Here is a 13,990-nt window from a genome sequence, read left to right as displayed (position 1 = left end):
AGAATAATACGTGCTTCCAAGATTTGTGAGGATAAAGATTCACCCTGGAAAAGACCATAAAAAAGTCTGCATAAATGTGGCAACAATAAAGTTTTAAATTTTTTATAATAGGATATAAGAATACCGTCTGGACGCGGGGCCTTATCTGGTTTTTTAAATTTTAGTGCTTTTTCTAGCTCTTCAATAGTAATCTCAGACTCTAATTGAGAAACTATAGAATTACTCAGACTAGGTAACTTACATTTATCAAGGAAAGAAGAAGGATATTTTTCAAAGATATCTGAGCCCTTAAGGGGGGTACTTGCGGAGCGATAATCTAAGCAATCTGACTAGATTGCTTAGATTTTAAGCATGATTTGTCTGTGTGTACCCCCCACAGCGATAGCGATGCGCGGCCCTGCGCGTCTCTATCGCTGGTGCTAGATTGGCCTGCATGCAGGCTCAATCTAGCAGGTCGCATTAGCGGTCCTCCCCCGCACGCTCTGCACACATCGCACTGTGCTGAACGGGAGGAGAGATGTGTGCTGAGTGATTCCCACAGCAGACATCTCTGGCCACATCTGCCCGTGAATACGGGCCTTTAGTTTCCTAGCCAGAATTTTATCAGCTTTATCGCCTTTCTCATAATATAGATGATTAAATCGCCTGAGGGAATCTTCAATCTTGAGAGAAATCAACAAATTTTGCTCCTCGATTCAATAAGTCGATCCAGATCTACTGGGTCTAAAGATGATTTATGCTTTTCCTCTAAATGTAACACTTGATCCGTCAGATCATGTATCACCTGGTTGCGTCTTTTTGCCAGAATTTAAGCAGTCTGAATAAAATTACCTCTCACAACAGCTTTATGAGCCTCCCACATGGTTATTTCCCTTATATCCAGGGTTTGATTTAAATTAAAATAATCCTCTAAAACCTGAGTAACTTGATCTAAGACATCTTTACTCTGAAGTAATGTAGACACCAGTAATTGTAGACACCAAGCTGGTAGAGATGAATTACGCATTATGGGGGTCATTCCGAGTTGATCACTAGCAGAAAATGTTCAAAACCCGGCACTTCTGTGCATGTGTTTGCGGCGCAATGATCACGCGCGATGTACTTTCACAATGGCAGATGTAGTTTCACACAAGGTCTAGCGAAGCTTTTCAGTCGCACTGCTAACCGCAGAGTGATTGACAGGAAGAGGGCGTTTCTGGGTGTCAACTGACCATTTTCAGGGAGTGTTTGGAAAAATGCAGGCATGCCAGGAAAAACGCAGGCGTGGCTGGGCGAACGCAAGGCGTGTTCATGATGTCAAAACAGGAACTGAACAGTCTAAAGTCATAGCAAGCGCTGAGTAGATCTGAAGCTACTCTGAAACTGCACAAAATTATTTTGTAGCCGCTTTGCGATCCTTTCGTTCACACTTCTGCTAAGCTAAAATAAACTCCCATTGGGAGGCGGCATAGTGTTTGCACGGCTGCTAAAAACAGCTAGCTAGCGATCTACTCGGAATGACCCCCTTTACCTGATAGAATTAAAGATACTGGGGCGTGGTCTGATTAAGATACAGGATGTATAGTGATCCTTTTGGATCTTAGAGGTCTGATCCCAGGCCAGAAATATCATATCTATCCTAGTATATATTTTATGTGCAAAAGAAAAATAGGTATACTGTAATCCTTGCTAGAGTATCATTAACCCCCCAAGAATCATACAGTAGTTGTTTTTTTTTAAAAGCAAATGTAATGCTTTAGAGTTCCACTCATTAATATGAATTTGAGCATTAGGGAGTGAATGGGATAGTTCCAATCTGTGATGGAGAATCACCTTTAATGTAGAGAGAAATGTTAGCATCTAAAAATGAAAAATAAAAAAAGAGGATTGGTTAATATTAGGGCATATACATTAACTTAACTAATCGGAGAGTTATTTAATTTTCCCACTACTATAAGAAACCTGCCTTTTTTACCAAGGATAATCTTATCTGCAACCAAATGTAAGTGATCCGCTACCATTATTGCTACTCCCCGCTTTTTATGCGTATGGTCACATGCATACAAAACGATGGGATAGTGTCTTGAGTGCAACCCAGGATGTGCCGTACCTCGAAAATGTGTCTCCCGGACAAACACCAAATCCCCCTTTACTTGCTTTAGAAAAAGAGATAACGTAGACCTTTTTTGTGGGCTATATAGCCCTTTAACATTTTAAGTTATAACATTCATTCTCATGGCTGAACATATAATCACATCCAAAAGAGTATTAGTGCGATATTCATGGTGGACCCCCTTAAAAAGGCACAAGGAAAAAAAAACAGAAGAAGAAAAAGAAAAAAAAAGTTTATACTCATCATCCTGCTGGGATAAGTCAACACTAGGAGCACCCAAAAAAGCGAAAAAAACGGGGACTATATCCCCACAACGCTCCGGGCGGATCTTAATGACCCAATAGGGGTATGGCACAAACCATGTCTTGATGATGCGCAGGCCAATACTGGTAACCCTGGGAGGGTGAGGGGAGATTTATGAGCTAAATATTTAAGTATATTCCCAATACTATGACATAAATTTCAGCCATTCAAAACCTTTACACCAGAATTATTTGAAAGCCTGCAAATAACAAAAGAGAGTAAGAGAAAAAAGAAACATCACAAGCGCTCAGACCCTCTTGAGAGTAAAGTTCATTTAGACTCATTCCGTTCTGGAGCACCGAGAGGGACTGTGGACCACAGATTACTCTCTGCGATAGTGATGATCCCAAAGAGCATCAATTCACAGATTCTGCATGTGGAGACGAGGTACTTTCTTTCAAGGGATGAGGAAGATTAAGCTGAGACGAGATGAATAGCTTCTTCTTTTGATCTCACAGATAATCGTTTTCCATCTATTTGTACTATCAAAGCAAAAGGGTAGCTCCACCTGTAACGGATTTGATTATCTCTGAGGATCTGGGTGTAATCTCTTAGATCAAATCTCCATTTGAGAGTAACCGGGACTAAATCTTGAAATATGGACAGGGTGGAGGATTCAAATTGACAAGTAATCTATTCTCAAGAGACTGCCAACATTGTTTCCTTTGTTTTATAATAGTAGCAATGTTATGAGCCACGGCAGTGACTCATTCCTGTTTTGCATTTTGGTTATGTATTTTATGTTACACTTCTGTTTCTGTTCCCCTTGGCTTTTATGGGGTATCTGGTGTCCACCCTAAAGGAGAGGGTACTGTTATGAACCACAAGCAGTGGTTTATTCCTGTTTGCTTTCTGTTCATGGATTTTATGTTATAGTTCTGTTTGCATGCCAGGATTTCTCTTGTACTTGTTTAGAAGACAATTGTTGGCCGCCGGTGGTGAGTATGTGTAAATGCAGCCTGTTTTCTATGTGTTTAGCCTCACCTGTCGGATATTTGGTCATTATGTGGTGAGTCTGTGTACTGCAGTCTGGTTCTTGTCTGTGTAACCTCACCTGCCAGTATTTTGGCCATTACCTTGTGCCTGGCTTCCAGCCATCCTGATTAGGGTGTGTTTCCCTTATTACCCAGCTAGCTATGCAGTCCAGGGCTGGTGATAGAAGTTTGTTATTATACCTGTATGTTCAAGTTCTTGGTTAGCTTCCTGCAAGCTTGTTCCTGGACTCTGTCTGCAGCTTCCAGTGGAGCCTGTCTTCCTGCATCCAGCTTGTGTACTCCAGTGTCCTGTGTCCAGTTTCCAGAGTACGGTCTGAGGGATTGTTTCCTGCTGTCCTCCGAGTTTGTCTTTCAGTGGAGTGGTCTGGTGTCCGAAGCCTCGAGGTTCCGGTTGTTTCCTGCACACACCTTCCGTGCTGTTGTGAGTAGCGGCTCTGCTGCACCTTACGGCTGAAGCCGTGTTTTCGTTATCTCTTTTTGGTTGAGTCATTTTGGCAGAGGCTTCCGCATAGTTGTCCTTGCCGAACTACGACGCATTCGTATTTGGCATTTGGGCAGTGTTACTTTGGTTACGTTTTTTCTTGGTGGCCGCGCCGTACATAAATTAGTTTATTATTTTCTGTGGTTTCCCCTTTCTCTTTTGTGTCTGTCTTAATTAGTTTTCCCCTTGTTCTCTATCTATCTCAGTTATTTCCTTGTCACCAAGGCCAGGGGGAATCGGAGTTCGGGCAGATCTAATCCGCCTGTTCAAAGTCGACCACTAGGGAACAACGGAGTCAGGGGTTTCCATTAGGTATTGCTGCGTACCCCAGTTCTGTCGCAGCTTCATACATCTGTACTTGGAACTCTTCTGCTGCCACCCTATCTCTTGGGTTCCAAGTACAGAGAACATAACAGGCAACACAATACCACATCTCTTGGCGGTACCAATGGTGATGGTTTCTGTCTGAGGGAGCGATGTATTCGATCCAGGATTAAGAGCTCTGGTTGCAATTCAGGTAATAAATGTTGAAAGAAACGGATCAAGCAATGCTCCAATTGGGTTAGTTCCACTGACTTGGGAATGTTCTTAATATGCAGATTATTTTGTTTAACCCTATTTTCCATTTCCTCCTGCTGATCTTAAAGCAGGTGAATATCCTCCTGCATAACATACATGGAGCGTTCTATATCCTGTTGGAATTGAACCACCTCATCAACTTTATGCTCCACCTCATTTGTATGTTCCCCCAGTTGTAAGACCTCCTCCTTTAAACCCGAGACCACTTTCTGAATCTCAAAGTGAAATGTCTTTTTAAGCGATATCATATACTGTATGCCAAATTGATAAACTATTTCTCATGGATGTATTAGGAGAGTGGATTTCTTCCTCTGATTCTGGGGCTACTGATGGCTCAGATGCTCAAGAGAGAACCAAAATGTTTACTATTATTATTATTATTATTATTATTATTATTATTACATTTTATTTATAGGGCTCCACAAGTGTTTCGCAGCGCCGTACAAAGGACAGTACAGGGAGACAAAACTTAGCATAACAGTAAATAAATAACAAAAATGGAGTGCAGGTAACAAAGAGCAACACAAATCTCAAAACATAATACAGCTTAGATGTAAGTAGCGAAGGAGTAATCATTGTACTACTTGGGGCTGGCGGCCATAGATAGAGATGAGCCTTTACCAGCAGGAGAGAAAGCAGGTAAAGATGGTCGCTGAGTGAAATGTGTCAAGAAGAGGGTTTAGACAAGAGGAAAGAGGGCCCTGCTCTGAAGAGCTAACAATCTAGTGGGGAGGGGCAACAGACAGATGACATGAGGTGCAAGCAGGTAGAAGCCTGATGGTGGTATGCGAGCAAAGCAGAGATGTCAAAGGCATGGGGCAGGGGGATGGAGGAGCAGCCTAAGGACTAGGTTATGCATTGGAGGGGTACGCTTTGATGAATAGGTGGGTTTTCAATGCCCGTTTGAAGCTTTGCAAGGTCGGGGAGAGTCTAATGGAGCGGGGGAGCGCATTCCACTGAAGGGGTGCAGCACGGGCAAAATCCTGAACTCGTGCATGGGAAGCAGTGACCAAGGCAGAGGAGAGGCGACGGTCATCAGCCGACCGTAGTGGGTGGGAGGGAGTATGAAGGGAGAGGAGGTTGGAGATGTAGGGAGCAGTGGAATTAGAGATGGCCTTGTATGTGAGGGTGAGGAGTTTGAAGAGGATTCTGTAGGGGAATGGGAGCCAGTGTAGATTTTGTTGAAGGGGAGTGGCAGAAGTGGAGCGTCGGGAGAGGAAGATGAGCCTAGCTGCAGAGTTGAGGACAGATTGGAGGGGAGCGATGTGGGAGCAAGTGAGGCCAGTGAGGAGCACATTGCAGTAGTCAAGTCGTGAGATGACCAGTGAGTGGATAATAAGTTTAGTTGCACTTTGGGAGAGAAATGGCCTGATGCGAGCAATGTTGCGTAGCTGGAACCGACAAGATTGCGCCAGAGCTTGGATGTAGGGTGCAAAGGAGAGGGAGGAGTCAAGAGTGACGCCCAGGCAGTGGAGTTGGGGAACGGGGGAGATGATAGTGTTGTCAACAGTGATAGAGATGTTTGTAGGGGGTGTTGCTCTGGCTGGGGGAAAGATAATAAGTTCAGTTTTGTCCATGTTGAGCTTCAGAGAGCGCTCAGACATCCAGGAGGAGATGGCAGAGAGGCAGCTGGAGACCTGAGAGAGAACAGAGGGGGACAGATCAGGAGAGGAGAGGTAGAGTTGTGTGTCATCAGCATAGAGGTGGTATTGAAGGCCAAAGGAGTTAATGAGCGCACCCAGGGAAGAGGTGTAGAGGGAGAACAGAAGGGGGCCTAGGACAGAACCCTGAGGGACACCAACAGGAAGGATGGAAGGGTGTGAGGTGGTTCCGGAGGCAGACACAGAGAAGGAGCGGTTAGTGAGGTATGAGGTAAACCAGTCAAGGACGGTGCTAGAGAGAGAGGCCAACATTTTGGAGTGTGCGGAGGAGGAGAGGGTGATCCACGGTGTCAAAGGCAGCAGAGAGGTCCAGAACTATGGTTAAGTGTATTTAGAGCACTCTTATAGACACCAATTATATGTTGATACTCACAGCATCTAATATTCATCTGGAGTTCTTCCTTACAAATGGTGACAAGGCTCCGCCCTGCTTATCTTCCAAGTTCAGATGAGACTGGGCATATCAAATATATCAAATTGCAAATTAGGGATATTAAAAGCCTCCCAGCGATGTCCCCATTGACATAATCCCAGCATTTTTATACAGCAGCCCAAGCTTTTTAACTTATATATAGATACCCACTCTCCGCAAATTTCATCTGGAACAGTACTATGATTTGGTGCTGTAATGAACCCCAAGCTGGCTACATATGCTGGTCTCTACTAACATCCAAAAAGACATTCACAGATACATTCACACTCAGGGTTGCAGAGCTGCTGGAGTTATACTGCCTCACCACTGCTCACTTCAATCCTCCAGAGTGCTTAGACGCAGGTGCTGGCTCCCGGATGGACTGCTTTTTGGATGCCAGGCAAGTTCTCAGCAAGGGAGCCGGATGGACCAAACAGCAAGTGGCTCTCAGAAGGCAGCTCACAGTAGCTCACAGCAGACGGCTCTCCCTCATCACAAGCCGAGTGTGTCTTCCACCGCATGTGTCCTCTGCCACGTGTAAACTTTCAACAGGGGAAGCAGGGGGGAAGGCGGCAGTAGCGGCACTGGGAGCTGGCGGCAGTAACAGTAACACCATGAGTCACCCTTCATACTCCAAGGGGTAGCCGGCTGCAGGCTGGTTACTGCTCTACCTCCTCCTCCACCAATGGTAGTGTAAGCCACTGTAAGATGCTCTCCCCCTCTCTTTCTTCCCCCACCAGTGGTAGTAGCGGTAACCAGGGAGGCTGCACAGGTTTTAGGGCTTTCTCTGGCTTTCAGGCTGTTCTACAGGAGGCCAGGTTAGTCCCAACCCACAAGGACACTCAAAGAGATTCCCTGGCTCCGCAACTTAACCTTACCTCCGGTAATGCTGTGTGCTCACACGGGGCAGGGTGCCATGCAAACAGTCCCAAATTGAAGCACTAGCTATGTAGAGAGTCAATAAACAGAACACAGCAGAGCAGAGCTCAGCAGCTGCATGTCTGCACACAGGTGCAGGTTAGGCCACCCCCACACATTTATTAGGTATAGACATAAACATTTTAGTTGCCATTCCAAATAAATTAGAGAAATACTGACTGTATTTTCTTAAAATTTGTAATAGGGATTATGATTTATTAATTCCAGCCAAAAAAAATAGCAATTCTGGGATTAGATTAATTGACAGTATTTTGTAAATATCCTCCACAGCAATTAAATAAAATATCCTCCAGGCAACAAGATAAGATTGTATTTTAGTTATAATTTGAGGTAAAGTCTCCTGATATAGATGTTAATTGAGCATAATATAAATTTGAATTATTCCTCAATGGGGTGGGCAACAGTATGGCCTCCTATTTTGAAAAATGTATTTGAATCCTTAAAGACCGCCATACTAACAATTAAATCATATACAAGAAGAAGGATATCATTCACATACAATGGCATTGTATATTGGTGGCCACCTACCTTCACTCCTTTTATAGACTCCAAGTTCCTGACTACCACCATGAGTGGCTATGTTGCCAAGGTAATAACCTGGGGAGCCAGGGGACAATCTTGCCTATCACCATTGAAGATTGAGATAACATATCAGATAACAAACCATTTACCATCACTCTATCCATGGAGGAAGTATAAAGATGGTCTTAGAAAAGAATTTGCATATAATAAAGGATTTTAGCATTTCAAATATAAATTTCCAAGATATTTTATCAAGAACTTTCTCTACATGTTAAATCTAAGACTAGAAACCAGAATTCTACCAGAATTTTCATAAAAAAGTTTGTATAGCCATTTTTATGTTTTTGTCTGTTTGTCCAGAGATAAATAAATTATTCTGCCCTGACTCTGCCAAGAAGTTAAAGAATTTCCAGATCAAGCCTTGCTGAAGTTGTATGCTTGCATAGTTTATATTTTGGTACATTATAGTTAGAGATGAGGGGTTCAGATCTAAGAGATCTGAACCCCCACGAACTTCACGATCTGACCCGGGAACCGAGTCCGGCTCAGGACATCCCGTCAGACACAGATCCCATAACGAGGAAAAACATCATAATTTCACTGTCGTGTTCTCTCAGGTTTTGGATTCCATATAACAGGGATGGGGAACCTTTAGCCCTCCAGCTGTTGTTGAACTACATATACCACTATGCCTTGCTGCAATTTTGCTATTTGGCCATGCTAAAGCTGTTGCCAAGCATGCTGGAATGTGTAGTTCAACAACAGCTGGAGGGCCAAAGGTTTCCCATCCCTGCCATATAAGCCGTGCATCGCAGCCATTTTCACTCCTGACTTTTAGAGTGATGGAGACAGACCTCTGTCTCTCTGTGGGTGGTGGCATTGAGTGGGTCAGTGTGTGCTCTTTAGGGGTGCTGTCCTGTGTGCTGTTAGGGGTGTTGTCCTGTCACTGTGGTGTCCTGTGCTGTTAGGGGTGCTGCAGCTGTACATGGGTGTTGCTGTCCTGTCACTGTGGTGTCCTGTGCTGTTAGGGGTGAGGCAGCTGTACATTGGTGTTTCTGTCCTGTCACTTTGCTGTACAGGGGCACTGTCCTATATGCTGTAAAAACAAAACAAAAGGGGTGTTGTAAAGGTACACTGGCCCTGTCTTGTATGCTGTAAAATTACAGGGGTGCTGTGAAAATAAAGGTACACTGGCCCTGTCTCGTGTGCTGTAAAATTAAAGGAGTGTTGCTAAAATACAGGGGTGCTGGCGATGTCCTGTATGCTGTAAAAATACAGGGATCCTGTCAAAATACAGGGGTTCTTTCAAAATACAGAGATGATGTCAAAAAAAGTATACTGGCCCTATCTTGGTGGTATAAAAATACAGGGGTGCTGTGAAAATAAATGTACACTGGCCCTGTCCTGTAAAAATACAGGGGTTCTGTTGTTAAAATAAAGTTACACTGGCCCTGACTTGTAGGCTGTAAAATTACAGAGGTGTTGTTAAAATACAGGGGTGCAGGCCCTGTCCTGTATGCTATAAAAATACAGGGGTATTGTAAAAATACTGGGGTGCTGTGAAAATAAATGTACACTGGCCCTGTCTTGTATGTTGTAAAAATACAGGGGTGCTGTGAAAATAAATGTACACTGGCCCTGTCTTGTATGCTGTAAAAATATAGCAGTGGTGTTGTTAAAATAAAGGTACAGTGGCCCTCTCTTGTATGCTGTAAAATTAAAGGGGTGTTGTTAAAATACAGGGGTGCTGGCCCTGTCCTGTATGCTGTAATAATACAGGGGTCCTGTCAAAATACAGGGGTTTTGTCAAAATACAGGGATGATGTCAAAAAAGTACACTGGCCTTATCTTGTATGCTAGAAAAATACAGGGGTGCTGTGAAAATAAATGTACACTGGCCCTGTCTTGTATGTTGTAAAAGTACAGGGGTGCTGTGAAAATAAATGTACACTGGCCCTGTCTTGTATGCTGTAAAAATATAGCAGTGGTGTTGTTAAAATAAAGGTACAGTGGCCCTCTCTTGTATGCTGTAAAATTAAAGGGGTGTTGTTAAAATACAGGGGTGCTGGCCCTGTCCTGTATGCTGTAATAATACAGGGGTCCTGTCAAAATACAGGGGTTTTGTCAAAATACAGGGATGATGTCAAAAAAGTACACTGGCCTTATCTTGTATGCTAGAAAAATACAGGGGTGCTGTGAAAATAAATGTACACTGGCCCTGTCTTGTATGTTGTAAAAATACAGGGGTGGTGTTGTTAAAATAAAGGTACACTGGCCCTGTCTTGTATGCTGTAAAAGTACAGGGGTGCTGTGAAAATAAATGTACACTGGCTCTGTCTTGTATGCTGTAAAATTATATGGGTGCTGTGAAAATAAATGTACACTGGCCCTGTCTTGTATGCTGTAAAATTACAGGGGCGCTTTGAAAATAAAGGTACACTGGCCCTGTCTTGTATGATGTAAAAATAAAGGGGTGCTGTGAAAATAAAGGGTAACTGTTCTGTGTGCTGTAATAATAAAAAAAAATTATCTGATAAGAAACGTAAAATTGGCAATATGCCATTCGCAACATAAAGTGGCAAGGAAAGGCTAAGGCCTTGGCCTATGTTCATGACTGGTGGTTCAGCTTCTCATGAAGATGGAAGCCCTCTTCTCTCTTGAAAAATTAAAAAAACAAAGCTTGTTAAAGCACAGGAAAAAACAACTGTGCATTCAGAGATATCACAAATACCCAAGGAGAGTCCATGTGTGTCCGCGGTTGTGATGTCTAGGCCTGACCTTCCCAAGACTGTATGAGAAGAGGAGGCTCCTACCATCATTTGCACACCCCCTGCAAGTGTTGGGAGGAGCACCCACAGTCCAGTTGCTGATATTGACATTGAGGATGTCACTGTAGAAATACACCAGGATGAGGAGGATATTGGTGTAGCTGGCACTGAGGAGGAAGTTGATGATAAGGATTCTGATGGTGATGTGGTTTGGAGACGGTTGTTGGCCAGGGGATGAAAAAGCCCATTGTCATGTCTGGGCAAAATACAAAAAAATTCACCTCTTCGTTGTGGAATTATTTCTCTGTGAGAATAAAGATGAGGATATAAACACTGAACGGGGTGAAGAATTGGAGGATGAGGATGACATCTTGCCTCTGTAGAGCCAGTTTGTGCAAGGAGAGATTAATTGCTTCTTTTTTGGTGGGGGCCAAACAAAGCAATCATTTCAGCCACAGTCATGTGGCAGACCCTGTCACTGAAATGATTGGTTTGTTAAAGTGTGCATTTCCTGTTTATACAACATAAGGGTGGGTGGGAGAGCCCAAGGACAATTCCATCTTGCACATCTTTTCTTTGTCTGCCATATCATTCCAAGGGTGCTGCCCTATATGGGGTGCTGCCGCTCTGCCCTATTAGTCTAGGGGTGCTTCCCCCCTGCCATTTAAGTCCAGGTGTGCAGTTGCCTGTAGGCTGTGCTTTGTAATTCTCCAGGGCTTCTGCCTATGCTGTATAAATCCAGTGGTGTTGTCAATCTGTTGTATAAATCCAGAGGCGCTGCCGTATAATTCCAGGGGTGCTGCTGTACTTTATCCTAGGTTTACAGTACAGCCTAGAGCAGAATATGAAACAAGCTTCAACATCACAACCAGATTTATGAAAACATATAGCCGTAAAGGTGGAAATGGAAATTGCAATTTTGACAAAGTGCTTTTCAATAAAGTGGGGAGAGACCACATTTGTGGCCAAAGTCAGTCAGACTCTGAAGAGACAGAATCATAATCCAGCAAAACGTGACATGGCAACATCTCCTACTGTACTTCATTTTCTCTGGCAACTGCTGGAGAAAACTGGATTTCCAAACACACCTAGAGTATGTCTATATGTCTGCCCTATAATTCCAGGGATGCCCTGTCTGAACCTGTCCATCTGTAGCAGATATATCTTCTAGTGTGCACTGTGTACCCAGCATTAGAGAGAGGTTCTTCTCAATTATTTCATGTTAGGGACTCAAATGAATGGCTCCAATTAGTTAACCTTAATTTTGATTTATTATTAATGTTCCACATTTTGGGATTATTTACAAGATGCGCATTTGTTGTACAGGATTCTTTTCCTTTATTTTGTAAATGTTTTCTCCTTAATAATTGTACAATGTAAGGGCTGTGTAGTGCTATCGCAAGACCTTGCAGTGTTAGAAGAATAGAGTTTCAGTGATCTTGCATTGCATCAGCTTTCCATTGCACTGCAGCACTAGATGGGCCAGGAGCTCCTATGAGGTACAAACAGTTACTGAATAAGGGCCCAGTATGGAGTCTCATCGTGGCTTACAGCCAGGAAGATGTCTGGCTATCCAGGCTGAGGCATGCTGCTGGCACAAAGGTTAGCATTGCTTCCACCCACAGTCCTACTTGTAATATGAAATGAGTTTCAACTAGAGTGGTATGCTCCACTAGTGCAAGGCTGAATAACAAAAAATTCACTGTGCAGTCCTGCTTAGTACTGTACCAAACCCACTCGAACTCAACTTGCCCGATCCGGGTCTGCTGTGGGGGCTCACGAGGGGATGCTAAAACATCTAAGGGGCTGCTTTATTTAAAAATTAAATATGAATAAAATTAACAAGACACACAGGTATGCTCAGATGAGTGAAACTGGGAGCTGTGAAAAATTAAAACAAGGCATCTGCCACATAATATGTAAATAAAAATGCAATAAAAAAATGGAATAAAAGAAACCCATGAGATTTTCACAAAATAAGTCGACAGACTCCAGTATACACCAGTTTATTTGCATCCCAGAATTAAATCCAAAATTATCCTAAATCCCTGAAAATGGAGAAGGGGAAATAAATTTGGAGGATTTGGCACCTAGTTTTCCAATTTGTCTAGTAATTTGGTAATTATATATTTGCTTGGTTAAAGTCCTTTCTGTTCCACACCAATATAGGAGTGGAGGTGAAAGCCTTTGTGTTGTTCTGAATTGCGTGTGCCTCTCTAATTTTAATCACCTTCTTGGCACTGTCCTCTTCCATCTTCTCATAATTTGAAAAGTCATCAAATATGGACGTGGTATATTTGTAGCTAGCTATGATTCGGAGAATTTGACGAGCTTTTTCAAGGGGGACCTCCTGTCGCTGAAATGATAAGTTTATTAAACTGTGCATGTCCTGTTTAAACAACATAAGGGTGGGTGAGAGGGCCCAAAGACAATTCATCTTGCACCTCTTTTTTTGCTTTGCATTACAGTATGTGCTCTTTGGGGCCTAGTTTTTAAAACTGCCATCCTGTGTGCCACAGCAGTGCCACTCCTAGATTGGCCACGTGTTTGTGTCACCCACTTGTGTCGCTTAGCTTAGTCATCCAGCTACCTCGGTGCAACCTTTTGGCCTAAAAACAATATTGTGAGGTGTGAGGTGTTCAGAATAGACTGGAAATGAGTGGAAATTAATGCTACTGAGGTTAATAATACTGTAGGATCAAAAATACCCCAAAATTATGTGATTCTAGCTGTTTTTATGTTTTTTTCAAAAAAATACAGATCCAAAACCAAAACTAAAACCAAAAACCCAAAAGGGTGGTTTTGGCAAAACCAATGCAGATCCAAAATACGAATGGCGTTCCAGATCCCAAACAAAAACACAAAACCCGAAAAGTGTCTGGCGCACATCTCTATTACTACTTTATGTGCTTTCTGATGAAATGGAAGTTTCTGGGATGATATGCAGTTGGAAGCAATTGCTGAGGAGATGTAGATTTGGGGCTTGGTAGTGGGGCTATGGAGGAGTGACTCATATACAGTAACCTTCATGTACTGAAGGAGTTAAATATAGATTGAAGATATCTGCAAGATATGCACTGATAAGTTCAAGTTCTGACCATACCAAAAGTTGAGAATCAAAGAGGTTCCATAGGGCCATGGAATATTGGATTTAATAGCAGAAGGGGCAACAGGAGTTGACCTATCCAGTTTACTACCAGTGACCGGGTTAAATTCCCAAGCTATAATCACCACTCCC

Source organism: Pseudophryne corroboree, chromosome 4, assembly GCF_028390025.1.
Source record: "Pseudophryne corroboree isolate aPseCor3 chromosome 4, aPseCor3.hap2, whole genome shotgun sequence".
Taxonomy (NCBI): Eukaryota; Metazoa; Chordata; class Amphibia; order Anura; family Myobatrachidae; genus Pseudophryne; species Pseudophryne corroboree.
This window is presented reverse-complemented; position numbering follows the sequence as displayed.